Genomic DNA, 24,201 nt, shown 5'->3' on the forward strand with positions numbered 1-24,201 from the left:
CGGTGGGCAGGCGCCAGTTCATTCCTGAGCAGCTGAGGGGCCCGGCGGAGGGGGCAGCGGGTGCAGGGCGCTCTGCTGAGGGCCCCCCAGCTGGCCCCAGGGGTCTGATGCCAATCCACGGTGGGGTGAGGGTTCAGCAACTGTCCTACCATGGATGGCTTGAGTCCAGCACAGCAGCATGGGGTGACATGTGCCACCATCCCAGGGATGATGCTGGCACCTGCAGCACTGCTCTCGGTACTGGTACCCGGGGCTGTCCCCCTTGCGCAGGCTGCGTGTCCCCCCGGGGTGGCCGCCCACATGCAACCTCCCCTCTCTCCTTCCCCACGCTGGCACTCAGCCCCGCTACAACCCGCTGACAAATCCTGCTTGCAGTTCCTATGGCAGAAGCCACTTCCCCCTGCTAATCTGCCCGTGCATGCAGCCTCCACCTGCTGAGCCAGCGGGAGCCGTGCTCAGCCGGCCCCAGCCGGCACCAGGGCTCTGACGCCCGCTCTGCTGCAAAGCCGGCGGGGCGGGAGAGCCTCTACACCCCGGTCCGGCGGCCACAGGAACCCCCGACCCTGCTTGGCACCTGGAGCGAGGAGGCTGCAGGCAGTATCACCTGGCCCCAGGAGAGCTGAGCCCGCGAGGTAAGGGCAGGGTGCCGGCGGGGAGGTGCGCAGAGCAAGCGCCGTCCCTGCAGTGCTTTGCTTCCCCGGGTACCGAGCAGGGGGTTCAGCTCCAAGCCCCTCTCTGCCGAGCCAAGGACTTGCCCCCCGTTTCGGCTGCACGGCAGTCCTGCTGCAAGGTCACCCTGCAGCCGGGGGCCTGCGCTGAGCTCCCAGAGCCACCACCCACTGCCTCGCTCACCCACCCTGGGGGGACAATGGTCTGGGACCCCAGCCAGGACTCGGGGCTTTCCAGTCCCGTGGCTGCAAGGAGGGTTTGGAGCCTGGCCCCGCTGCAGCAGGGGAGTGAAAGGGGGGAGCAGCAGCGGTGAGTGGGGCTGGCTGTCGGCACTCACCCTCCCTGCCTGGGCCAGCTCGCAGTACGGCGATGCCCGGCTCCCGGGGCAGGGACCCACAGGGCAGGGTCCCCAGGAGGGCGCAGGGGCAGGAGGACCAGCTGTGTGCTCCAGGAGGAGGGGCGGCGCTGGGAAAAGCCAGAGCCCGGGACATCCCTGTGCCGGGGCTGCGGCAGCGGAGGGACCCCGGTAGCATCCATCTCGCAGATGCGGGTGCTGCAGCGGGGGGGCCCGGGGCAGAGCGGGGTGCGAGGCGGGGGTGGGCGGCGGGGGGAGCGCGGGTCTGCAGCGCCGGCGGCGGCGGGGCCGGCCCGGGCTGGGGCTGTCCTGCGCCCGTCTGCGCGGTGTCCTTGACGTGGCAGGCAGCGCGCTAGGACCCGGCCGGGAGCCGCAGGCAGCACGGCTGGCAGCGCTCCGCCTGAGCGGTGCGGATCCTGCCCTGCCAGCCGGCAGCGCCGCGGGAAGGAGCCTGCCAGCTCCGGGGAAAAGCATGTAAGCGAGGGCGGCTGCGTCCGGGGCCGGGCGGGAGCTCCCCGTGCCGCGGGCAGGGTCGGGCCGGCCCCGGGCCGGGGCTGCCGCCGCGGGCTGTAGGCAGGGCAGGGGGTAAGGGCCGGTGCCTGCTGCCGCGGAGCGGGGTGCGCTAGAGCGGGGCGCGCTGGAGCGGGGCGGGGACGCCAGCGGCGGCGGTGGCGGCGCTCCGGGGTAGCCCTGGCACCCGTCCTGGGGCGGGGCCGGGCGGGCAGGGCTGGGTGCTGCGGGGGCGGCAATGCTGGGGTGCTGCGGGGGTGGCAGGCCGTCCGACGGGTGCTTTCATCCCAGCGCGCTCGGCCCCTCGCTCCTGGCTCTGCTGGGTGTTGCTGCCTTCCCCTCCCCCTCCGGGACCCCCCCGGGGGGCTGGCAGTGGACCTGTCCTGAGAGATACATCTGGCACCAGTACAGGGCCATAGGGCAGCAAATGCCACCGCCCCCCACCCCCCCCAGCACCAACCAGCTGGGCACGGTGTTTGGTTACCCTGCCCCCAGAGGATGTCACCCCAGGACTGGCACAATCACCTCTTACTGGCCCCTGTCACCTTCTTTTGTCAGGCTCAGCCTTCCCTGAGCACTGGCTCCCTCCCTGCCCTGCCAGTCCCATATGTTCTTCTATGGCCCCGGGGGTGGGGACACTGCCAGGGAGCCCTTCCTGTTCCTGGAGGCCCTGGGACTGTGCCACCTCTCGCCTCCCTGCCGGGGCTTCTTCTGCAACTGCATCTGCCTCTCGCAGGCCCTTTGTCCCCATAGCCAGGCACTCTCCCATGACCCTTTCTATTTGTAGACTGACTGCTGGGAGCTGGGAGCCAGCCCTCTGCCCTTGCACCGTTCCCCACGCAGCTCCTTCCTCCCCAGGCACCGTGCCCCATGTCCTCAGCATGATTTGACCTGGTACAGAGATCCCGGCTGCCCCCGGGGTCCGAGGCTTAGCCTGGGGCTTGTTTGCCAGAGCCTGACCTCACTTACCCCTGCATCCGTGGTGCTTCTCAAGGTCAGGGCACTGCTCTGCTGCTCCGGTAAAAGTCTTGTGCGAGAGGTGAGAAAAGAGGGTCCCTGCCACTGCTCACTGTCCCTACCTGTCCCGTGCCCTGGTGCTGCCTCAGGGAGGGAGTGGGTGCTGTGGGGGCTGCAATGGGTGGCAAAGGGTAGGGAATGAGGGAAACTGGCATGGCCGGGTGGTAGGAGGTAGTGAAGCTCTTCCGTCATGGTCCCCAGGCCTGCGCAGGAAGGATGATGGAGGACACGGTGGAGGAGCACAGCCATGAGCTGCTGCTGGCCTGCTTGTGCTGCACTGACTGTCTCATGCACAGATGTATAAGGAGCCCCTGCCCCCTGCCAGGAGCAGCCAGAGTGCCCCTGAAGGCAAGCTGGGTGGCATTGGGAGCAGCGGGACAGGAGATACAGGCAGCAGTAGCTAAGCAGTCTGTCCCGCATCAGAGCAGGCAGGTCTGACCTGAGCTGCTGGCAGCAATGAGCCACTCCAGGACTTACTGGGAAGCCAGGCTTTCATGGAATTCTTTTTCTTCTCAAGAGGCATGGCTTTTTGCAGGGATCCCAGCACCTCCATGACTGCAGCTGCAAAGCAAGGTCAGCAGCAGCACTGCTGGGCACCATGCAGCAGCTCGGCCTTGCTATGAAGCTTCTTCCCAGCAGTACCATCCCAGGACACAGCACTAGCAAAAACCAGGTGAGGCTTTTCCACCTGCTTGTACCCAGCAGAGATGGAAGGTCCTGCAGGGAGAGTACAGATGGCAGGGAGTAGGTGATTCCTGCAGCTTTTTCTCAGAATGGGGAGTCTTTGTGGGAAGCCAGCCACCACTGTTGTCAGGGCTGACTTTCCCCATTCTGGCTTGCCAGAAAGGAGATTTACTAGGTCTGGGTTGCAGTGTTAGCAGAATAGGCTGTTTCCCCAGAGACTGCTTGTGAGTCCCCATCAGCTGTGGATGGACGTGTCGAGTCAGTCTTATACTGTGAGCCCCTGGGAAGGTAGCACCTCTCTTGTCCCTGAGGCACTTGGCAGCAGCACAGGGATGCTCCTGGCTGACTTATAGCCCAGGGCTGCAGGGAGAAGCAGGCAAGCTGCCTTCTGAGAAGCGAGCGATGCTGAGGAGGTATGTTTTGTGCTTTTCCCCATCCCGTCCCATCCTAGTCAACTCAGGGCTCTCGGAGGACCAGCCAGGAGCCCTTCCTCTGAGGCTTGCATTTGAGCTGTGAACACAGCCCTGCAGGACAGGTACTGTGCTCGGGGAGACTCACTGTGTGGTGTCCTTGTGTGATCCATCCTGGGTGAACAGCAGGACCCTGAAATCTGCTTCCTCACGGTACCCCTGCCCTTCTGCGTGGTGTGTTACAAGCAATGCTGCCCTGCTCCTTTCCAACACCTTCAAACAAAGAGCTGGAGCTTCTGCCCTTGGACTTCCCTGCATACCCCCAGATTTGTGACTCTCGCTCACCCCCAGCCCCTCCTCTGCGGCACAGCCGCGGGTTAGCATAGCACACATAACAAAGCCCCCCGAATCGCTGCTCACACTTTGGGGTGCCTGGTTCCACTTTGTGCACACCACTCCCAATGCCAGTGGTGCCCCCATCTACCTGCTCCAGCCCACTGGCACCTCATGCTCATGGGCCCGCCTGGGGTCCCAGCGCTGGGGCCCTTGCCTGCCCTTCCCTTGCCCCTTCCCAGGGGACAGCTTGGGGGGCTTTCCGGCTCGGGTAGGCTAGATCCCCTCCCACCAGCCATCAGCTCCCCACTTTCGGGAGCACACCACTGCTGCGCTCCACCACCCCCCCCCCCGCTGTCCCCCCTCCCTCCCTCCCGCATGCCGCGGGGCCACTTAAGCCTATAGGCCGGCTAAGCCCTTCCCCGTGGGCTCCCCGTGCTCCCCGGTCACGGGAGGGGGCCCCGCAGCTGCCGGCCGCCCACCCGGTGGCCGCCGCAAGGGGGGGCTGTGCCAGCAGGGGGCAGCACCGGCCCGGGCCATGGGTTTGTGGGTGCAGTGTCGCGGCGCGGGGGTCCCGCAGGGTCCCACAGAGCCCCTCTCGGGGTCAGCCAGCTTGGCAGGGTGGGCGGTCGGGGCCAGAAGCGCGTGCATCCCTCCAGGCACAGCCAGACTGCGCCAGGGCCTCCCAGTGACCTGAGCGCAGAGCACTGGAGGCTGCCGGCGGTGTCCCCCAGCCGCACGCGGGAGGGGTGCAGGACCCCCCGAGGGTTTCCTTCTCCCCTGGGCCGTGTTAGCACATCCTCTGCCCACGGGTGGGTTCTCGGCTTTGCAGAAGGGCTGGGGAAGGGAGGGCAGACCAAGCAATACCCTGGTGATACCCGCCGGCTGGGCAGCTGGTCATGGGTTCGGCTTGCCCTTCTTTTGATGTCTCATGGTCGTGCTCCGCTGGGGGGCCGGGGGGGGGGCTGCATTTCGGCTTGGGAACCCATGGAAGCATGACTGGCAAAGAGGGGAAATGATGAACGGCGGGTACTGTTGGAAGCTGTGGGAAAGGGCCCTCCTGGAGACCTCCCCGGGGATGTTTGGGAGCATTCAGCCACAACTCCACTGCCGATTTGCCCAAGGGGGGAAAGCATGATGGGAAGGGCTTAGTCTCCAAACAGGATTTAGTCAGCCGTGCCAGACCTTTGCACAGAGCTGAATTCCTCCGCGCCAGCCAGCGACTGTTGAGCCGGGCACAGACTGTGGCCAGCATGGCTGTGAGAGCTCCTGGGTGTGTGTTTGGAGTCCTCGTCTCTGTAGATGGCCATGTGCCATGGTCCCTGTCATGCTGGTGGCCACAGAGGCCACCCAGGGAGCAGGCTGGCTGGGAAAGCAGGTGGGTGCCTTGTCCCTGCCCTGCCATGCAGGGTGGGCAGCCTCCGGCTGCAGCAGCACTCCCCAAGGGCCAGAGCACAGATCTGACCACTGCCACCAAGATGCTTCAGAAAAGTTGATGGGGAGCCAAGGCTTCAGGGCTAGGATTCAGCCATCCTCCAGAAAGGCTGCTTCTGCCTGTTAGATGGTGCTTGGAGATCCAGGGAGCTGCTGGGCACCCGGCTCCACTAGGGCTTGGGTGGGCTTTGTGGAGTGGGGGGAGCGAGACCACACAGTGACTGCCACCCCCCTTCCTTTTGCCAGGTTCCCTCATTCCCAGCTGCCCACAGCTCCCCTGTGGTGTTTTATGAGGTGGCTGGATGCCAGCTGTCTCCTTCCTCAATGGCTCTGCTCCATCGCAGGAGGCTGGTGCTGCCAGCCAAGGAGTGGGATGTGCCCCCGGCACTGCTTCAATGGGCCGGATGACCTTGACTATAGTGTGGCTCCCTCCACCCACCATCCTCTGCCAAGGACACCCAGCGTGAGAATATGAGAGGGTGACAGTGGGTGCTAGGAGTGGCCCATGCCCTGAGGCTGGCTGTTTCTGAATGCCGCAGGGCATTCCTGCCTGCTGCTGTGCCAGGGGTTAACCGTGGCTCCTCTGGTATGACTGGGAGCCTGAACTGTGTGTCCTGAGTTTACCCAGGTCTCAGCTTGGCCGCTGGCAAGTGGAAACTGCCTGCTGCAGGGGTAACATTTCACCCTTGGATGGTGGTTGCATGGCTGTCACTCAATAACTAGACACAGAGCAACCCTGTGGCTAATTGGTGTCATTAGGCAGTAAATGCTTGTAAGCAGGAGCTGAGGAGAGGGCAGCAGGGGTGCAGGGAGGGAGACAGAAGGGTGGGGATGGAGAGATCACTGTGGGAAGGATCATACCCAGGAGATGGCTGGGGTGGGAGACCTTCAGGAGAGGGGGTTCTGTGTCCCCCAGCCTGCCAGCTGGGATGTGCCCTGTGTCCCAAAGATGCTGCTGCTCCACAGGGCAACAGGCCCTTCCTGCTGGCAATCTGAGAGGGGCTGGAGCTTGGCTGGACCCCACTGCCCATGCCAGCCCCCAGGAGCCCTGTGGGTGCCCCAGGCCCCTTGCTGAGCTGTGTCTGCCCAGAGGACAATGGGGTTTGTTTCTGCTTGCCCAGCTGGAAAACACGCATGGCCCCAACACCAGGCTGGAGTTCTCAGGGCCAAGGCCCTTCCCTGCCGTATCTCCGGGCCATTTGCTCACTGGAGCTTCGAGTGCTTGGGGGGGGGGTGGGGAGGTGTCACCCCATTGCATCTTGATGTTACCAGTGAGAGGGGATGCTGAGCATGGGGAGGCGGTGGGGCCAATTGGCAGCAAGTGCCTCCCTCTCTGCTGCCTCTCCTTGCAGGTTTTCACCCAGGGCTGCTCCTCTGCTAGCAGCAAGCTCCTGCTGCCCTCAGCCTACTAGTGAAGAAGCCACAGGCAGCTGCCTGATTTTATTTTGGCAGGTCGGGTCGTGCAAGGAAGCAGAGGGACAGCGGGGCACTGGAGGTCTGTGTGGCTCCCTGCGAGTGGTCACGTGCCCAGCTGGATCTCTGCGCCACGGGCAGAGCTCAGGAGGGGATTGCAGCCTGCTCCTGTCCCACCTCATCCCAGCCAGGCTTAGGCCATCAGGTGAGCATCACTTCGACCCTGCCACTTCTTATCCTGAAAGACAGGGCAGGGCACTGAGGTCCTGGGGGGGTCACCATCAAGAGCCCTGCAAGCAACAAGCAGAGAACTCCCACCCAAAAAATGGTCCACCAGCAGCTCCGCAGTTGGGACCCTGCTCCAGGGTCAGCCAGGGCCAGCAAGGGAAGAGCAGAACTGAAACGGTCCCTGAGCCATTCACTGATCCCAGCAACAGGCTGAGGTGCTTTGTTGACTATCAAAGCATCCAGGATCATTGCTGCCTCCTTGTAACTGGATTCCCAGGAGCCTGTAGTGGTTTCTTCCCCCCTATTGGCTTGTGGGTTAGTAACCTGCTGACACTTGACAGAGGTCCAGCATCTTCTGTTTCCCTCCATGTGACTGATTAAAATGCCCCCTGTCCCCCTTTCCCAACCTGGCTGTGCTCTGCTGCCTTGTCACACGTGCAGAGAATCGGATACAGCTGCTAATCTGCTTGCCACCCCACTCCTGCCTGCCTGCTCTGCCTTTTAAACGCACTGGCTCTCTGTTTCTTTGCTCCGTGGCGCGGAGGGGTGGCACAGAGGCTCTCTGAGCTGAGCCACCCGTGCCCTTCTCCTGGCAGGGTGGGAAGTGCCCAGTGGAGGGCAGCCCTGTCGCCATGGGTCATTCATGCAAAGGGAAGGGTGGTTTTGCAATGGAAAGGGGAGCTGGATGGCGTACAGCCCCCTGACCTCAGCCAGGCTGACAGCCTCACCGTGCCTCAGTTTCCCTTGCTCCTACCACAGGCGTATTAGAGGGAAAGGGAAATCTCATTGCAGAGGAGGGTTGGTGGGTTAATTAATGTATGGTTGCAAAGGGCTTGCAAATCTCCAAAGAAAATGGTCGACGTGGGTGCCAAGTGTAAAGGATCCTGGAAACACTTAAGTGCCTGCAAATGCTGCCTAGCTCCTCAGGCCCTAAAACTCAAATATTTCCCAAGAGGCACAGAAAATGTTCCTTCAGCTCCTATGATGCATTACCCACTGCCTGGAATAAATCTCCATTTTCGCTCTTGATTTCCAAACCAGCTGTTTGTTTGCTTTCCCCTTTTGGATTTCGTTGCTTTAGTTGAAGCTGGGAATTGCTACAAGGCGGGGCGGGGGGAGAAAGCGGCTTTGGTGAGAGGTTTGGCAGCAAGCGTCACTGAAGGGAGAGCACTTTGCCTGTTCTGCCTGTTGCAAAGCAGAGCATACAAATTGGGCTCCAGGTGACAGCATTGCAATGCCTGCAGCGCACATTTGAGATTTCAGAAAGAAAACTCGAAGGGCTGGGCAGCATGAGCCCCTTCAGCATGTCCTGGGGAGCATGTCCATGGGACTCCTGGCTTCATGTAAGGGAGAGGCTTTGCTGGCTGCCTTCCCCCAGGAAAGCAGGGCTCTGCCTTCTCCCTTCGCCCTGGGGAGCGCAGCAATGTGCCAACAGCAGCGGTGTATTTTAGCACCATGCTGCTGCTTCGGGGATGGAGAGTGTGGAAGAGCAGCAAGACCCTGGGCCCCACTTGAGGCTGCTTTTCTCCTTGCCCAGATTACACAGGGGAGAAACATCTAGCTCTGTGTGTCGTGCTGGTGTTATACATTGGTGGGCCCAGTACCAGTGCTGGGCAAAGCCCCAGCTGTTTCCAGTCCAAAGCAGAAACCGTTTCTGTAGCTGTTTACTTCTTCTGGGAGGCTTGTTATTGTACTCACAAAGGCGAAGATGATAACATGAGGGTCACTTGGGAGCAGAGGGCTCCACGAAGACAACGCATCCTGTCAAGATGAAACAAGACAGCTTGACCCTTCAGCAATGGCGCATGTTTGCATAGCAATAAGTGAGTTTTCACTGGCTCTGTGATTTGCCACCTTCTGTAAGAGAGGAGGTGTCATCCCCCTGAGACCACATGCCAGTGTTAGTATCAGGCATCCCAAGGACCATGCATGGCTCTTGGGGGTGGATGTGCTTCCCAGGGGGCTGAAGTGGCTCTCCTGACGCAAGACCCATGAGTGAAATCGTTTTTGTCCTGCACCAGCCAGGGCTGGATTTTAATGGATGTTCCCTCCCAGCCTTAGCCTGCCTCACTCCATGGTGTCTTGCTTGCTCCAGGTCTCCTGCTCACCCAAAGGAAGGCATCGTTAGACCCCATCCTGCAAGTCAGTGGTGGGTGGGTGCACAGGTCTGTGCAGAGAAGCAGCTGGTGGCCCATGCGGACGGAAGAGATATACTTAGGAGCTGGAAGCTGCCTTTCTCCTTGCCTTCTTTCTGGTATATCTGCTGGCCTTCTGTCTGCCTGCGGTCACTGGTGGCTGCAACGCTGTTCAGCGCTAATGGATTTCAACCCTCTTGTCTCCACTGAGACATCTCTATTGAGAGATGTTGGTTCCAGTGCTGAGGAGCGGCTGCGCAGACAGGACCAGAGCTGTGAATTAGAGAACATTTAATTCCATACTTGAGCAATGGTAAGTGCTCTGTACCCTGCTGCTGAAAGCCTGGGGTGAGGCAGCAACTCCACCCACCCTGTCCTGAAGCAGAGACTTCCTGGAATATCCACTCAAAGGTAAATTTTGTGGTATTTCTTCTCCCAATGGGATCTGAGGGTCTTAATGATGCTGAGAGCCTTGTTCTTGCTTCTGGAAGCACGGTGACAGTTTGGCTGGGCGCTGCCAGTCTGGACCCTGTGCTCAGGAGTCCCTGGGGGATTGGTTCCCACAGCTTTTAGTCTGTGCTGAAGTTGGAGCTTATATAGAAAAATAAAATTGTAGCGATGCTCAAATTTTAGCTTATGCTGCTGAGCAGCAAGTGTGGACATCTTGAGGGGAAACATGGGGCCTGAGATGCTGTGGCATTGATGTCCTGGGGACTGCTACAGGGACTTGTGGGGCTCTCTAAGTGACAGCAGCATGGCACATCTCAAAGCTAGAGAGGAGGTGATGTGAGACGTCTCAAAGCAGGCAACCTTGCTCTCCTATTTTGCTTTTTTTTTGGAAAGGAGAGGCGAGAACAGGGGAGGCGGGGAGAGGAGAGGCGAGGAGAGAGGTTTTGCCTGTGTTGCAGCTCACCCAGAACACAACCCTCCAGATTGGAAAGGCTTAGGGAAAGTGGGCTGAAAGGCAGGTCCAGGGCTTGGAGCCGTCATTGCCTGGGAGACGCAGCAGGAGCTTAATTGGAGATGGGAGCTTTTAAATCTAATTTGATCTGATACAAATCTTACATTTAAGACAAAAGCCTCCTGTCTTACTGACAACACTGTCTGCTGTTCACTTCATGTTGTCAGTACACCCTGCCGACTCCAGCAATCTGTAACTGCAACCAGTATCTACCAGCCAGCACAGAGGGAGAGATCCAGTGGCAGAGGCTGCTACCGAGCAGGACCGCAAAGAAGTTACTTCCTGAGGGTGACACTGCAGCGTCATTGTTGCATGTCAGAAAGCAACGGTAGCTGTCTTACCCCTGTCCTCATAGCCTTTTTATCGGGCTTTGGGGACTTTTTGCTTACGTGGTGACGTTTTGCATGTCTGTCTTAAAATACAAGCTTGGTGCTTGGATTCAGTGGGGAGATGTGTATTAGACATCATCTTGCTGGAAGATTGTGAAGACAGGAATCTGCCAGGGCATTTGGGGGTGTTTTAACTTCTGATTTTAATTTCTAACTCAAACTGATTGCTGGCTGCAGAGAATTTTCCGAGGGTGTTTATTAATGGAGCAAACGTTTTTACAGTCAAAGCTGCTACAGGGACTTCCTGATGCTGCTGCCTGCAGCCACATGGCGTAAGTGAACAGAGCGAGCGAGAGAGAAGGGCCCTGTGCTCCTGGTAGAAGCATCTGGAAACATCAAGCTACATAAAAAAAGATTGCAAGCCGTTTAACTGCTCAGGTAGGAATTCAGGTGCACTCCCCTTTGCTGTGGGACAAAGTACCTGATTCCTGCTGCACCTTGGTAATTAAGCAAAACAACAGGTTTTTATCACAGCAGAGTAGATATCTATTCTGGAGAGATAGGAGGCTGGAGCTTGAAAAAAACCAACCAAACAGCTTAGAGTCCATGCCTGCCCTTTGGATACTGGGTACACACAGTACTGATATGCTCTGGATATAAGGAAACTGCTAAATTTCAGAGGGGTCTGCACATTACCTGCCATCCCAGGTAGCACCCCCATGAATGCATGGTGCAAAAAGCTGTCTTCAATCTTCTCCACAACCCAAGATAGTTTTATATATATATATATATAACAATATACACACACGTGTTTATGTATACACACCCATATGTATCTATATATGTACATCAGTAACTGCCAGCAGAGAGGATTTTTGTCTGGATTGGGATGCAGCTTCACGCTCCGTTCAGAGCGATAACACACCGTATAGCTCCCCGTAGAGCTGCAAGGGTTACCGATGGGTGGGTATTAATGCAAACCCGGAGCCGGGCGCAGCTCAGAAGCGCTGGGGGGGGGGGGTTGCCCCCCCTTCTCCGGGGCTGTGCAGGGCTGAAGCAGCCGGACCCTGGGCGGGCCGGGGGGTTCCCCGCCGGGTGCGGGGCGGGGGAGGCGCGGAAGGGGGGGAGCCAGGGGCGGGCCAGCCCCGGGGAGGGCCGGCACCCGGCGCGGTGCGGGGGGAGCGCGGCGCAGGTGGGTTCACGCGTGGGGTGGGCAGCGCTGCCCGCGGGGGGTCGCGGCGTCTTTTCCCCCTTCTCTCCGGGGGGTGGGGGGGTGGGGAAACCGGCCGCCTCCCCCACGCGGGAGCCGCGTGGCGCTGAAGGCGGCAAAAAGAGGAGGAGGAGTTTGAGGAGCGGGGAGGGAGGAGGCGGTTTCCCATCCGCTTCGGGGACAGAAGGCGCCGGCGAGGAGAGGGGGGCAGCGGTGAGCTCCCTTCTTTAAGGTACTGGCTCAAAGTCGCTGAGCTTGCAACGCCCCCCCCCCCCCTCGCCCCCGCCTCCCTCCGAGGGTCCTAGCAGCGTTCCAAAGCTTTGGAGCAGGGAGCCGGGTGCTCCCCCAGGAGCCCTCGGAGGGAGCCGGCGGGGGGTTGCAAGCTCAGGATCCGGCGCCGCAGCCTTGGGGGGAGGCAGCGTGTGAGTCGCGGGTCGGTGTCGCGGGGGGTGTGATGCATAGATGCTGTCTTTTGGGATGGGGGGGTTCTTCCTTGCCGCCTCGCGTGGCGAGTCCACATCCCCTTCCGCAGCTGCCGCCGCGGGGAGAGCGCGTGGCTTTGGGGTGCGGTGATGCTTTGATGCCTGGGATGCAGGACTTCCCCCAGGGGGTCGCGCAGCGCTCCTCCGGCTGCAGGGATGCGCATCTCCGCCGCGCGGCAGCCGCTGCGGGCCGCGCCGGGCCACGCTGCGAGGACCCGGTGGCGGGCGCGTGGGCTGGGCGCCATGTGCTGCGGTGCGGGCGGTGGGGCAGGGCCAGCCCCGCTCCGCGTCCTGCTGAAGAAAGTGCTCCCCGTCGGCTATGGGATGCTGTGGAAGATTTCAGTTTCTTTCTGTTCCTGAGCAAAGCGGCTGCGTTAATGGAAAGCCTGGCCCGGGCAGGAGCACCGAGAGCTCCCGTGGAGCCCTTTTGTGCTGTCATTCCCACCTCTGCAGTTAAATTAGAGCCTGTACTTAAATTTGAGCCTCTAGTTAAATCTGAGCCTCACACCCCTGCTAGGTGCTAAGACAGCCAGCCCAACAGTCACTGCCTGTGCTCACCAGCGCTCCCGCCTGCCTCTCGGGAACAGGCTGTGGAACTGCGGGCTGTGTGGGAAGGCGGCAGCAGCCAAGCCCTGGGGCTGTGGGATCGAAGACAAGTGAGCCTGTATCCTTGAGCCCAGTAGATTCCCTAGGGTTAGGGGCTGCAGGAGGAATTCATGCAGCTGTTGGCCACAGCTGGATGCACTTCCCGGCTGCTCCAAAGCAGGAAGCAGCCTGATGGCCCCTCAGTTGCCTGTTGTGAGCTGACACAATTTAGGGACTTCTGTCAATGCCGACACAGGAAATCCCACTCCCCTCCTGCACCGCATCCTGGCTTGGCGGCATCGTTTCCTCTCACCAGCCCCTCGAGATGCTGGACAGTCTTCGGGCTCCCTCAAGCCTGCCTCCACTACAAAACTACTGCAGGATGTGACTGTGCGAGGATGCTTTTCTCTTGGGTACCTGGTTGTCTGAGTGCTGCTTGTGGGCTGTTGATACAGTGTCAGTGCAGTGCAGACGCTGTATGTGTGCTCTCTGGAGTGCTCCTGCTGTTGCTTTTTGCTCCTGGAAAAGACAGGTAGGCATGCCTTGGCTCACCAAGAAGGTCTTTACAGAGCAGGGGCACTTTCCGCATGGCACTGAGGGCTCTAACATAGGCCCCAGAAGATGGTTTGCAGAATAGCTGTTTCCCGTCAGCTAGTACAAACAAGAGGCGGGGGCCTACACTGTAGCAAAGCATCTGCAATGGAGAGGTGGAAGAAATTCAGTTCAGCTTGAACTGGCAAATGAGCACCAGCACACAGGGCAGTAGGCCACCTCCATCCTGCAGTTTTTCCTCTTCTCGCTTCCTCCCCAAGCTGCGTAATTAACTACTGGCATAATTTCCCCATCATGGCATCCCTGCTCTCATTATCTTGGGCTGAGATGTATAATGAGCCTCTTCCTCTTCCAAGATGAGCCATAGGCTTTGTTCTTGCCCGGGCCTGACCTGTCTTCTTCCTTGTTGTGGTCTGGGGTGAAGCCAGGGCATGGAGGACAAGGCACCCCTTCATCCTCTCTCCTGTTGCACTTCCTTGCTCTGCCCGGCTCCATTCCCAGCTGCCCTGGCAGAGGCAGGGTTTGGGGACCAGCCCATCAGACCAGAGGGAGCCCAGGAGCACCCGCCTGCCCTGTCCAGATGGGCAGGCACCAGCCATTGGCTTTGGGAAGCCAGCAAGCAGCCCCCAGTGCCTTCTCTGGGACACGTGGATCTCAGCTGGTTTTGTCCAGCATAACATCCAGGTCCTTGACAGGTGTTAAGGAAGCTGCAATACCTGCTCTTACCAGCAAGTGCTGTTTGTGGTCCTTGCCAGCTCAGTACTGACCCCACAGTGCAAACTCTGCTCACCTTCTTGAGCCTCCTCAGCACATAGCTCTGCCCTGTGACACCTGCCAGCCCAGCACTGGTGCTGCTGGACCTGCAGGACTGTGAGCTCTCCAATTACATCTCCATGCTAACTTGCACTTAGCTGCCAGCAAGCTCAGGTGCAGAGCATTACACAGTGTGAGCTCCAGGCATTTGCAGATGGGCAGGAGTCAGGGTTTTAACAAACACACAGCTGTTGGGATTTGATTAAGCAGTGCGATAAAGACCGAGCGTTTCCTAGGTTAACAACGTGCAAGATGTGGGATAGGCAAAGAAGTGTGCGGAGTAGGGTTGGACCCTGGGTGGATTTGGTTACATCAGAATGTGTGGTCCAGAGAGACCCCAGTGCCCCAGCTGAGGTTGCAGCACAGCACTGCACCCCATCTCCCACTCCAAACCCTGTAGACTTGGTTGGGCGATTGGCTGTACATAGGCTCTGGGGAGCTGTGGTGCTGCGTGAGGAATGCGTACGAGGGTTGCTGCTCTCATGAGACTAGGAAAGCTGTTGCGTAGGGATGGTGCTAGCCCTTTGTAACTTCATTGCTGATGCTGGTGCTGTTAAGAACATCACTATTGTGACACTTTGGTCCTGCTCTGGCTTGGAGCAGGCTTTTCTGTGGTCTCACTGATCCCTGAGAAAGGGGAGGCTCAAAGCATTGGGTATGTGTGGCTGTCATGCACCATCCATGACAAAAATCAGTGAGCTTGGCATTCTGGGTGCAGTGCTCAAGGCTCTCTTGCAGCCTCTTAGTTAAGTCATGGGTGAGCACAGTCAGGCTTCATCTCTAGAAGACTGGCTTTTTTTGAGGCCAAAGGGGAGCAGAGACCTATTGCCTACTTGCCAGTTCATTCAGAAGAAGCCTGCAGGAAATCAGGCAGATTTCCGCAGAGCTGCCTTGCCTTCTTCCCACCACACCACTGTCAGGATTTGCTTTAGTTCATTTAGTTTAGGTCTTGTCTGATGGGAAAGCACTTCACTGTGAAATTTCCAGCTGGAAATTCATGGAGTGAGTGGACCAGGAAGCTACAGAAGGAGGAGGCAGACAGGGGCTTGAGGTGAAGAGCAGGACTGGGAGGGATGCGGCTGGATCAGGAGCAGCAGCAGGACTGGAGGATCCTGCAGTCAGCCTCCCACCCGGTGAGCAGCCTGCTCTGGCCAGGTACTGAGGGCTGAGTCACAGCAGCAGGACTGGGTCATCAGCCTGGCTGTGCTGAGGGCAAGCCGTCACCCGAACACATACCAGCGCCCCTGGACTGCCGCTGAAATGGCCCCAGCCCTGCTGCAAGGCTGCTGGGGAGAGGTGCATCCCACCTGGGCCACCCTGCTTGGCTTCTCTGCTCATGCTGTGGGTCCCAGCGTGGTCCTCACCCCTGCCTGGTTCATCACACCTAGCACAGCCACCCACTGATTCCAAGCAGGGACAGGGAGCCGATTTACACCGATAGCTGAGGGTCAGCTCACCTGGAGGAGCTCAAAGACATCAAGGGCTTTGGGGTGGGCAGCCCCATTTGAGTTTTGCTGCAGGTTTGCTCATGGAAAACCCTCGTGAGAGGAGCTCCCTCATTTTAGGCTTGGTTACCCCTGGAGAACAGCTCGGAGAGGCAGGAGGGACTGGTGGCATAGCTCTCTTTGTGCTCCTGGCCAGGGGCTTGGAGTTGAAGGAGCTACCTGCCCTACCTTCAGCAGGCCTTGTCTTTTCCTGGCCTCAGGACCAAGCTGGAGGCAGTTCTGGTTTTTTTGCCTGGGATATCCTCCCTCGGCGCTGTGGATGAGCTCCTCGATGGTATTTGCTCTGGACAGAACCTCTGCCCCCTCGGGGAGCCCACTGCTGCAGGGAGCGCGGTGCCTTCAGCTCTTAAGGGTTTGTAGGTATTGTGCTGTGGCTGAGGATGGTAGGGTTGGGCAGGTCTTCATACCACCCTGATGAGAGCAGGAGTGTTATCCATGCACCGCAGGAGGAGGCAGACCAACGGCAACACAACCAAGCTGTTAAGAAGCAATCCACCCTCCCCTGCAGCTTCTCCTTCCTGTCTTCACACCCACCCCTCGTGGCAGTACAAGGTTGGTGTGACCGCATGGTGAACCACATCAGGGCATTGATCTGCCAGCATCTTCCCAGACAGGGCTGTTACCCTGGAGGCAGCAGGTGCAGGGTGCCTGGGCGATGCGGGGCAGGAGCTGTGCCTTGTGGGGGTCAAGGGAGTTGCTGTAGGGCCCCACGCTCCCCCCTGCCTGGGCTCTGCAGCTGGGCTTGCTCCGAAAGGGGAGCCTTTGACTAAAAACAGAACCCAGCAGAAGTAAATGGCTTGGCCTTCAATAAAACAAGTCATCTGCCACCAGCCCTCCCTCCCTTTCTTCCCCCGTGGCTGCAAGGGGGATGCAGTGTGCCAGAAAGGGATTGCTTCAGCAGCGCTCAGCTCCTGGGCTCCTTATCGCCTGGCATCGCCGTGGGAGTGCATCAGCGTCCCAGCGTATCCAGGCACCTGGGCAAGCTCTGGCAGGACACCTTGCCGGATGGCCAGCCCACCTCGATGGAGGCTACGGTACCCTTGGATCTTCCAGCAGGGAGTCTCAGAGCCTCCTTCATCTCTTCTGCTCCCCAAATCAACATGGGAGAGGCTCGGCAGCGGTGGAGCCTGCAAGCCAATGCCAATGTCTGCAAAGTGCCGTTTTCACATGAGCAGAGCACTCGGTGGCTCTCATGCAGGGTTCTCCGTGCTTCCAAGGTATCCCTGGGGATGCTCACAGTCCCAGGCAGCCCAGGACCTTGTGGCTGTGGCACACTGGGTGGTGGCTGATTGCACAGATGCAGCAGCGCCTGCGGGTTGGGATTTGGAGGGGATGTGACTTGCCCTTTCCTGACTTGTGGCCAGGGTTATTATTGGTCGTGTGGGAGACACTCTGTTTTGCCATGGTTTGTCCAGACGCGGGGGTGAGCTCCTCACCTCCTGTTGTCTCTCCCTGCCTGATCCTACTTGCATAAAGGTTTCCCTGTTTGCTACGGGTTAGCCCAGGCCAGTGCCAAGAGTGAGAGGTTTGGAGTCTAACTCCCTCCGAAGGAGGTGTCTGCCTCGAGCCTTGCTCTGGCTCCACATGTGAGACGTTAGTCCTGCCAGGCTGTTTGTGGAAGCTGAGTTATTCAGAGAGGAGGGTACGAGAAGCAGAATTTCTGCCCTGGGTGTTTACTCCTAGTCCTGTGCTTGATCCACACCACTGGTGGCATGCTGCCACCTTGGCTTTTGGTTCCTAGGTCCACAGACCGTGTGCTGTCCGCACGGCTCTTCTGGAGCTACCGCAGAGCAAGCCTGGCTCTCAGCAGGTGTTACCTTCCCCACAGCCTTATTTAAAATCAGCTGGGAATTACAGGTGTGTGTGGCTCCTCGAGTCCCCCCAGCTCCTAGGACTTGCGGGGACGGCTTTGCCCTGCTGCTGGGAGGTGACTGCAACTTTGGAAGTGGCTGGCTTTGGGCACGTGGGAGGAGCACACCCAGCCAGGGCATCTGTCCCTGCTCCCTCCTTTTGTTTTTGGGGATCATGGGGTGCCCCTTGGCTGGGACAAAGAAGGTGTGTGGGTCTGGGGGTGACTGACATGCCCCATCTCCTGGAGCAGAGCTGCATTTAGCAGCTGAAGCCAGTTCGCAGTTTGCAAGATGCTGCAGCCATCCAGGCAGTGAGCAGGATCTTGGCAAGACAAGTGGCTGGCAGAGGGACCATGGCAGGTGCCAAAACCTTCTTCCCTGCTCGCCACCCCCTTTCCCAGTAGGGCTGCGGAGATTTCATGCCGAAAACAGTGGTCAGCCAGGTCCCAGGTTCTTGAGCTGGCCTACAAGCAAAAAGCCACTTCAATCTGTGGGGACCCAAAATAGCCCTTGTATTTCTCTCCCGGCTGCCAGGCACATCTGACATGCAGAGGACAGAGCCAACCTCAACCCACCACAGGCCCGGCAGTGGTTGGCCCACACATGTCTGTCCCAGTTTCTGTCAGGGGGCTCTTGGTCAGTGGGGAGGGTTCGCCCCTCCAAATTTTGGGAGCTGGGGAGGCTGTGACGCCGGGGGAAGATCATGTTGTTCTGGCTCTGGTTTCACTCCTCCGCCCCCCCACTAAATTGGAAGCAGCTGTGCAGCCCAGCCCAGCCTTGGAAAAATTGCTGGGTGGGGGCAAAATGAGGTCTGCCCCCGTGCCAGCCCCCTGGCAGGGCTGGCAGCCTGCGGCAGCCCCTCCACCGAGTCCTCTGGGTGCAGGGACAAGGCTGGCTCTGTCCAGCCCCAGGGATGCTCTCCCACCTGCCAGGGGACTCGGGTGAGGGGGCAGCGTGGCCCAGGTGCCGGTGGTTCAGCGGCTCCCACTGGGTGTGGGCAGCTCTTGCTGGCTGAGGGTCCTGCTTGCCTCCAGCTTTGTGCATTTGCATCTGGCACCAGCTCCCTTCGGGAAGGAGGCAGCACTGGACGGACGGAGCCTCTCCCCTGGGATGTGAACGCGTCCCAGGGTGCGGGAGGTGGCCGGGTGGCAGTGGGCAGGGAGTTGCTGTGGGCAGGTGCTCTCACAGCTGGTTGTCTGCCAGCTTTTCCTGCCCTTCCAGAAGCGGCCCTGTTTTGGGGACGAGCGATGAGGAGTCCTGGGGTCGGGCTCTCCTGGGGAGAGAAGCCCCCATAAAGTAGTGTGGCATTTGAGGTGAGGGAACATGTTTGGCTGAGCCCTCCAAGCCTCCTCTGCTAGAGGCTCTGTGCATAGAGGGGGCTCCATGCGTATCTTGGGGAGGGGTTTAGAGGGGCTTTTGAACTTTCCAATGATTCCACAGCCCCCCTGCCTTGCCCCTCACGTCAGGGCTGTTTTGAGGACCTCTCAACTGCACCATAAGCTGTCCCCATCCTTCTTTCCCAGCCGCTCACTGCAGGTTGCTCCATGCTCAGCTCCCTTGTGTCATTCCTGGCCTGACTCCTTCCTGGGTCTGCCAGCTCTGAGCTCAGTCCTGGAGCCAGGAACATGAAGCAATGATGGAGGAATCCTCTCCATCCCAGCACCCTGGGGGCCACTAATGGCAGGTAGCCTCCTGCAGTCGTGCTCTTCCCCTCCAGTACTACTCCCTGAGCAGTGACCTCGGGGGTAGCCACATGTTGCTGTGGATATGGCCCTACCAAGCCTAGAAGGCAGGGTATGGAGAAACTCATCTTGGTGCTCTTTCATTCCCTGGCTGTGGGACTCTGTCCTCTGGGTTTCTTCCCATACATCCACTGAGTCCTTATCTTCAGACTTTTCTGGCCATGAACTGCTTTTTTCTCTTTCTGTCTTGCTGCATGCTTCCTCTTTATGGGTCTCACCTTTGTTCTTACAGACATGAGGGGGAAATGGGGACATGGTACTGTAGGCTCAGCCCATCCCTCCGACGTGCTGTAGCTGCTGCCCAAGGTGGGGCTGACCGAGATACCATCTGTAATGACAGGGATTCCTCTTGAGCAAGCCTCATCATGACTGGGTGGGGGGTGGAAGCTACTAAAGCAAAAGAGATGCATCTGGCAGCCATGCCCCAGGGGGGAGTCTTGCCTAAGCAATGCCCCAGCCCATTAGGGGGCAATCCCTATTCCCACTCGATTGGGTGGGAATGAGGAGTGCCACCTGCCTGGGCGAGCTGGGCTGCGGGCAGGCGGGAGCCAGCGCTGTGCTTTGTGCTGTGGCACGTTGGGATTGCATGGCTGTCCTGGTACGTGGTGGCCTGTGCCACCGCTGCACCAAGCCCCAGGCTCCTCCATGCAGGGACAACCTGCTCCTGCCTCAGGGCTGCCTCTGGCTGCTCCTTGTGCTCCCTGCTGATTTTTACATTAATGGTGTCCGGTTGTTCTCCCCAGGGGTTCTGTAAGGTTTTCTCCACTGGGAAGCGGAAATGTGGCTTCCTCCCATTGTGCCTCTTCCCGCCACGGCCCCCAGGCTGACCCTGGGGAGCACCCTTCCCGCAGCACCCCCCTCCCTGTACCCCCCAGATGGAGCCAGGCAGCACCTCAGCCAGCCATGCTGGCACCCTGGGGGGCTTGGACCAGCCCTGCACACATGGGCTGCAGGGGGCTGCCTGGCTGCAGGAGCTGCCAGGTGAGGATGAAGGTCTGGGGTGTGGCATCCCCCGGCTCTCTCCGAACCCATGGTGGTCCCACAGGAAGCTGTGGCCAGGTAGCGTGAGCTTTGTGCCTGCCTGTGTGGGTCATTGCCCTGCCCCTCCCCACCTCCAGGCAGCCCCTGGAGGTGCTGAAAGCTGTCTGGAGGCACCATCCAGGTCCTGGTGGTGGTTTCCTCCTGGTTTTGGAGGTTTCTGCAGCTGTAGTGAGTCGAGTCCTGAGCAAATCCCTCTGGCCACCCCTGGGAGGAGGGTCTTTATTTCTCTAAATTTCCAACAAATGGAGCCTGCACCTAGCCCTGGAAAAACGTGCCTCCTTCCCCAGCCTGCCAAGAAGCAGGGTTGTGGCTTGGAGGCGATAGTCTCTTCTCCTGGGGACAGTGGCCTGAGCAGGTGCCATCAGGGAAAACAGCTCCTCAGAAGAGCGCTTACGAATCCTGTCCCTGCAAACAGGCTCCCGAGGGCAGCTTATCTCTCCCTCTGACGTCTCCTCAGAGATGACGTCCCCCCTTAGCTCCTGCCCGGGTGCTGTATCTCCTCCTGTACCTCCAAACCACAGGCCTTGGAGCAGGCAACTGCTCCGATATTTGCAGGGCTCTTCCCACCTCTCTCAAGGCTGTGCCGTCCCTACAGTCCTGTGGCCTGAGGTGACCGGGAGCAAGGGTCTGGGACCAACCTGCCCTTCTGGTAAGCTTCTTGCTGTGACAGTAACATGTCCCCCCAGAGAGTTTGATGGGGCGCTGAGCAGGAGCACCCGTCTCTGCTGCAGGGGGTTGCATGGGTGTCCGGGGGGGTGTTCTCTGGCTGGACACCAAGTGTCCTGGGCTTGGGCGGTCGCCATGTGCTGAGGAGAGAGGTGTGCGCGTTCATGGTGGGGCTGCATCACTAGGGCCTCCCTGTTGGTATTTGGCCAGAGATATGTCAGGGCTGGAAACCCACTGAGCAGCCCTGGTGAGGAGGTGGACTCCCACAGCTCTGTGGGACTTGGTGGTGGCTGGAGGAGTCCCAGCTGCATTACCTGGGGTAGTTTTAGGGCTGGCTTTGCCCTGTGACTGCCCACTCCCCTCTCCCTGGTGGGAAGCCCTTTGAGGACAGTGCTGGAGTCCCACGGGGCCCTGGGGAATTTGCCACCTGGGCCAGGTCACTTTACCTGCCAGGGCCGGGGGCCCCCAGGGAGCCTCTCGGGGCCCCTTGAACTCTGCAGATAAGGTGCTTTGCAGCTGTCTGGTGTGCGCAGTTCAAAACACAGCACAGGGCTGAACGCCCCCCCCCCCCCCCCGCACCTCCCCGTGCCACCCGGCAGCCAAGATAACAGCCGGTCGGGTGCTGGGAACGAGTTTGCATGGTGGCTGTGGGTGCCGCAAACCTGAAGGCAGAGAGGGTCTACAGCTGTCTCTCCTTTTGCCCATGAAGGAGTGGAGAGTGCAAGGTGAAACAGGTCAGAAATATTACCTGGGGACCTTCACCTCTGCTGTGTGGGCTGCCTTACAGGGGAGGGCTTTGTCTGCAGGCAGCAAGGCAAGGGAGGAGGCCAGAATGCCTCCATCCTGCTCCCTTGCTATGATCCCCCCCAGGAGGCAAGCACCAGCAGCGCTGGGGGCAGTGGATGGTGCAGCAAGCCTGTTTGCAGAGGGGCAGGGCTCAGAAAGGAGAAGAACAATAGGAAGTGCTATCAGCTCTCTGATACACTGCTTGCGAAGCACACCAGGAGTAGGAAGCCTGCTATGGTCGTTGGAGGGATGGGGGATCAGAGGAAGAGAGGCCATAGCTGAAAAGCCAGGTGAAGCTTTTGCCTCTCTGTTCGCCGTGGAAGAGCCTGAGCAGTTTCTTCACCTTCTGTTGGGGTGCTCCACCGAGGAAAGGTTAGAAAGCAAAGCTAAACAGCAATAAGTCGCTAGGGCAAGGCGACGTTCACCGGAAAGAAAGGGAGGGTGAGCTGGCTGTCTGTCACGTGTGGCCTCTAGTCATTCATTCACAACTGCCGCAGCCCCCGGGGACCGGGAGGGGGAAAGGTGTGACGTTCATTTCTAAGAAGAGCTGGAGGGAACTTCAGGGAAAAGCTGACTAGCAGATCTGCTGTGTGTCCCAGGCGTCTGTACAGGAGTGGGGTCTGTGGGCAGGTTGGGAGGTTTCTGCCAAGGGGTCCCCGAGCCGGGGCAGCGCTTTGTAGCGACTCGGAGCTCATGGTGCCCACGCTGCTTCCCAAAAAACATTCAGTCAGGGCTTTCAGCCTAGTTCTTAAGGGAACTGGCTGGTCAGGAGGGAAGGTCCTCACATGGCCCCATAATTGGTACAAAAACAGGAAGGAGGGTATAGGAGTCAGCAGTCCGTTTTTGCAGTGGAAAGAGATCGCTGTGTTGGGTCCCATGTTTCTTCAACGTGTTTGTGTGTGACCTGGAAAAGGGAATGAGCAATGAGATGACAGGGCTTGCTGAGGCGATTGGATTACTCAGGTTCGTGGGGACAAGTGCCAGCTAGGAAGAGTACAGAAGACCATTACAACACTGGGCAGTAGGCAGATGAAATTCAGTTTAGGTAAATATCAAGTGATAGATGAGGGGGGGTGGTGGGGAGAAGCCCCAGATCTGCAAACAAGATTACATGCTGAGCCGGCCACTTGCAGCAAGGCCTGGGGCTGTTTTGGATAGCTTGGTGGGCATAAAAGCACATCAAATCATATTTGTGAGTGATAAGGCTGTACATCCTTCAGCTGCTCTTCAAATTGGTGTCTCACCCCCTCACAGCCCCTGTGTGGCCCCAGCCCCAGCGTCTCTGGAAGGGTTGAGGGAAGCTGGGGAAGGTTGGGAAGAAAGCGACGAGGAGGACCGAAGGCGTGGAGCTGTGCCTGGATGACTAAGTAAGCTAGAATTTCTCTGTTTGGGAAACGTGCTGCAGGGTGGATACAATCCAGGCCTGTAAAGCTGTGGCTGCCATGGAGAAGCCACTCCAATGTTCATCCACCCTTTGACAGCGAGGGCGAGGGAGCCCCAGCCAGGGCCCTGCACGCAGGCAGAGGTGCTGCCCTTGCTCAGAGGCTTCCGAATTAGAGAGGGAAGCAGGGTTTTCACAGAAGCAAAACCCACCACAGGCTACAAAACACATGGACAGCATGCCCCTGCTGGCTCAGCGGCTGGTGGAGCAGTTGGGGAGTTAGTCAATGCCTGTGCCACTCTTACCCTTTCTTGGCATCTGCTTTTGTCCTATGACGGAGACAAATTTTTGAGCCAGACTGGCCTCTGACTTGACCCAGCGTTACCTGCCCTTATTTTGGGAGGGCTTATGTTTGTCTCAGCACCGTGGTAATGGTGCACAATTGTGCACACTCATACGTCTTGTGAAATACAAGCACGTGTCCTCACAGTTGGTGGCTGAAGGTGGAGGTGGGCAGGACACCGCTCAGGAGGCTGGTTCCTTGGACCCCGGCACAAGGTAGGAGGACCTGGGGGTGCGTGGTCAGAGTTAAGGCACACACACAAAATTTCATGGAATGGGCAGTTTTGGAGTGTCACCCGTCCTCCAGCTGAGTCATGGCCACCAGGGCTTCATGTGACCTGCACACCTGTGCCGGGGTTGTTCCCTGCCCGCAGGAGAACCTCGATGGCCCACAGATCAGCCCTCCTGCCAGGAGGGCTCTGGTGTTGCCTGGGAGGGAAGTCCGACATAGGGGATGGGGTGAAGCCTGGTGAAGCACCTGGCCCTGCCCCATCTTGGCCACGCTCGGAGGAAGTGCTGACCTCGTCCTTGCAAGGTGATCCCCTACAAGTGGCAACAGGAGGATGTGTGCGGTGCTTGCCATCTTGTCTGGGGACTGCAAGAATGGTGCTATGCTTGGTGTGGCATAAAGACCTTTTCTTAAAAGAGCTGGTGTTCCTGGTTATAAACCCATAGCATGCCTACCTAACACTGTGAAATTGCTCTTGGGTGGAAAGCCAAGCATGGGCTGTGCTCACCTTTGGTGAAGGCAGCAGAAGCAGGTGAAGA

The 24,201-nt window shown here is 59.0% G+C and overlaps 1 protein-coding gene across 6 annotated transcripts in view; it reads left to right on the top strand.

Annotated features, from left to right (window-relative positions):
- The first annotated feature begins 477 nt into the window (after positions 1-477).
- Positions 478-24,201, top strand: part of SLC29A1 (solute carrier family 29 member 1 (Augustine blood group)) — a 34,738-nt gene continuing 11,014 nt past the window's right edge. Inside the window, exons 1-2 of one of the 6 annotated variants that reach the window (XM_027788576.2) lie at positions 478-632; positions 6,865-7,030. The gene's annotated coding sequence lies outside the window, so the exon portion shown is untranslated. Of the gene's footprint in view, positions 633-6,864; positions 7,031-11,795; positions 11,921-20,726; positions 20,908-21,547; positions 21,659-22,964; positions 23,078-24,201 lie in introns of those variants that run through there. The other 5 variants (XM_013300262.3, XM_013300264.3, XM_055816376.1 and 2 more) reach the window with 5 other exon arrangements.

Source organism: Falco peregrinus, chromosome 11 (assembly GCF_023634155.1).
Source record: "Falco peregrinus isolate bFalPer1 chromosome 11, bFalPer1.pri, whole genome shotgun sequence".
Lineage (NCBI taxonomy): Eukaryota > Metazoa > Chordata > Aves > Falconiformes > Falconidae > Falco > Falco peregrinus.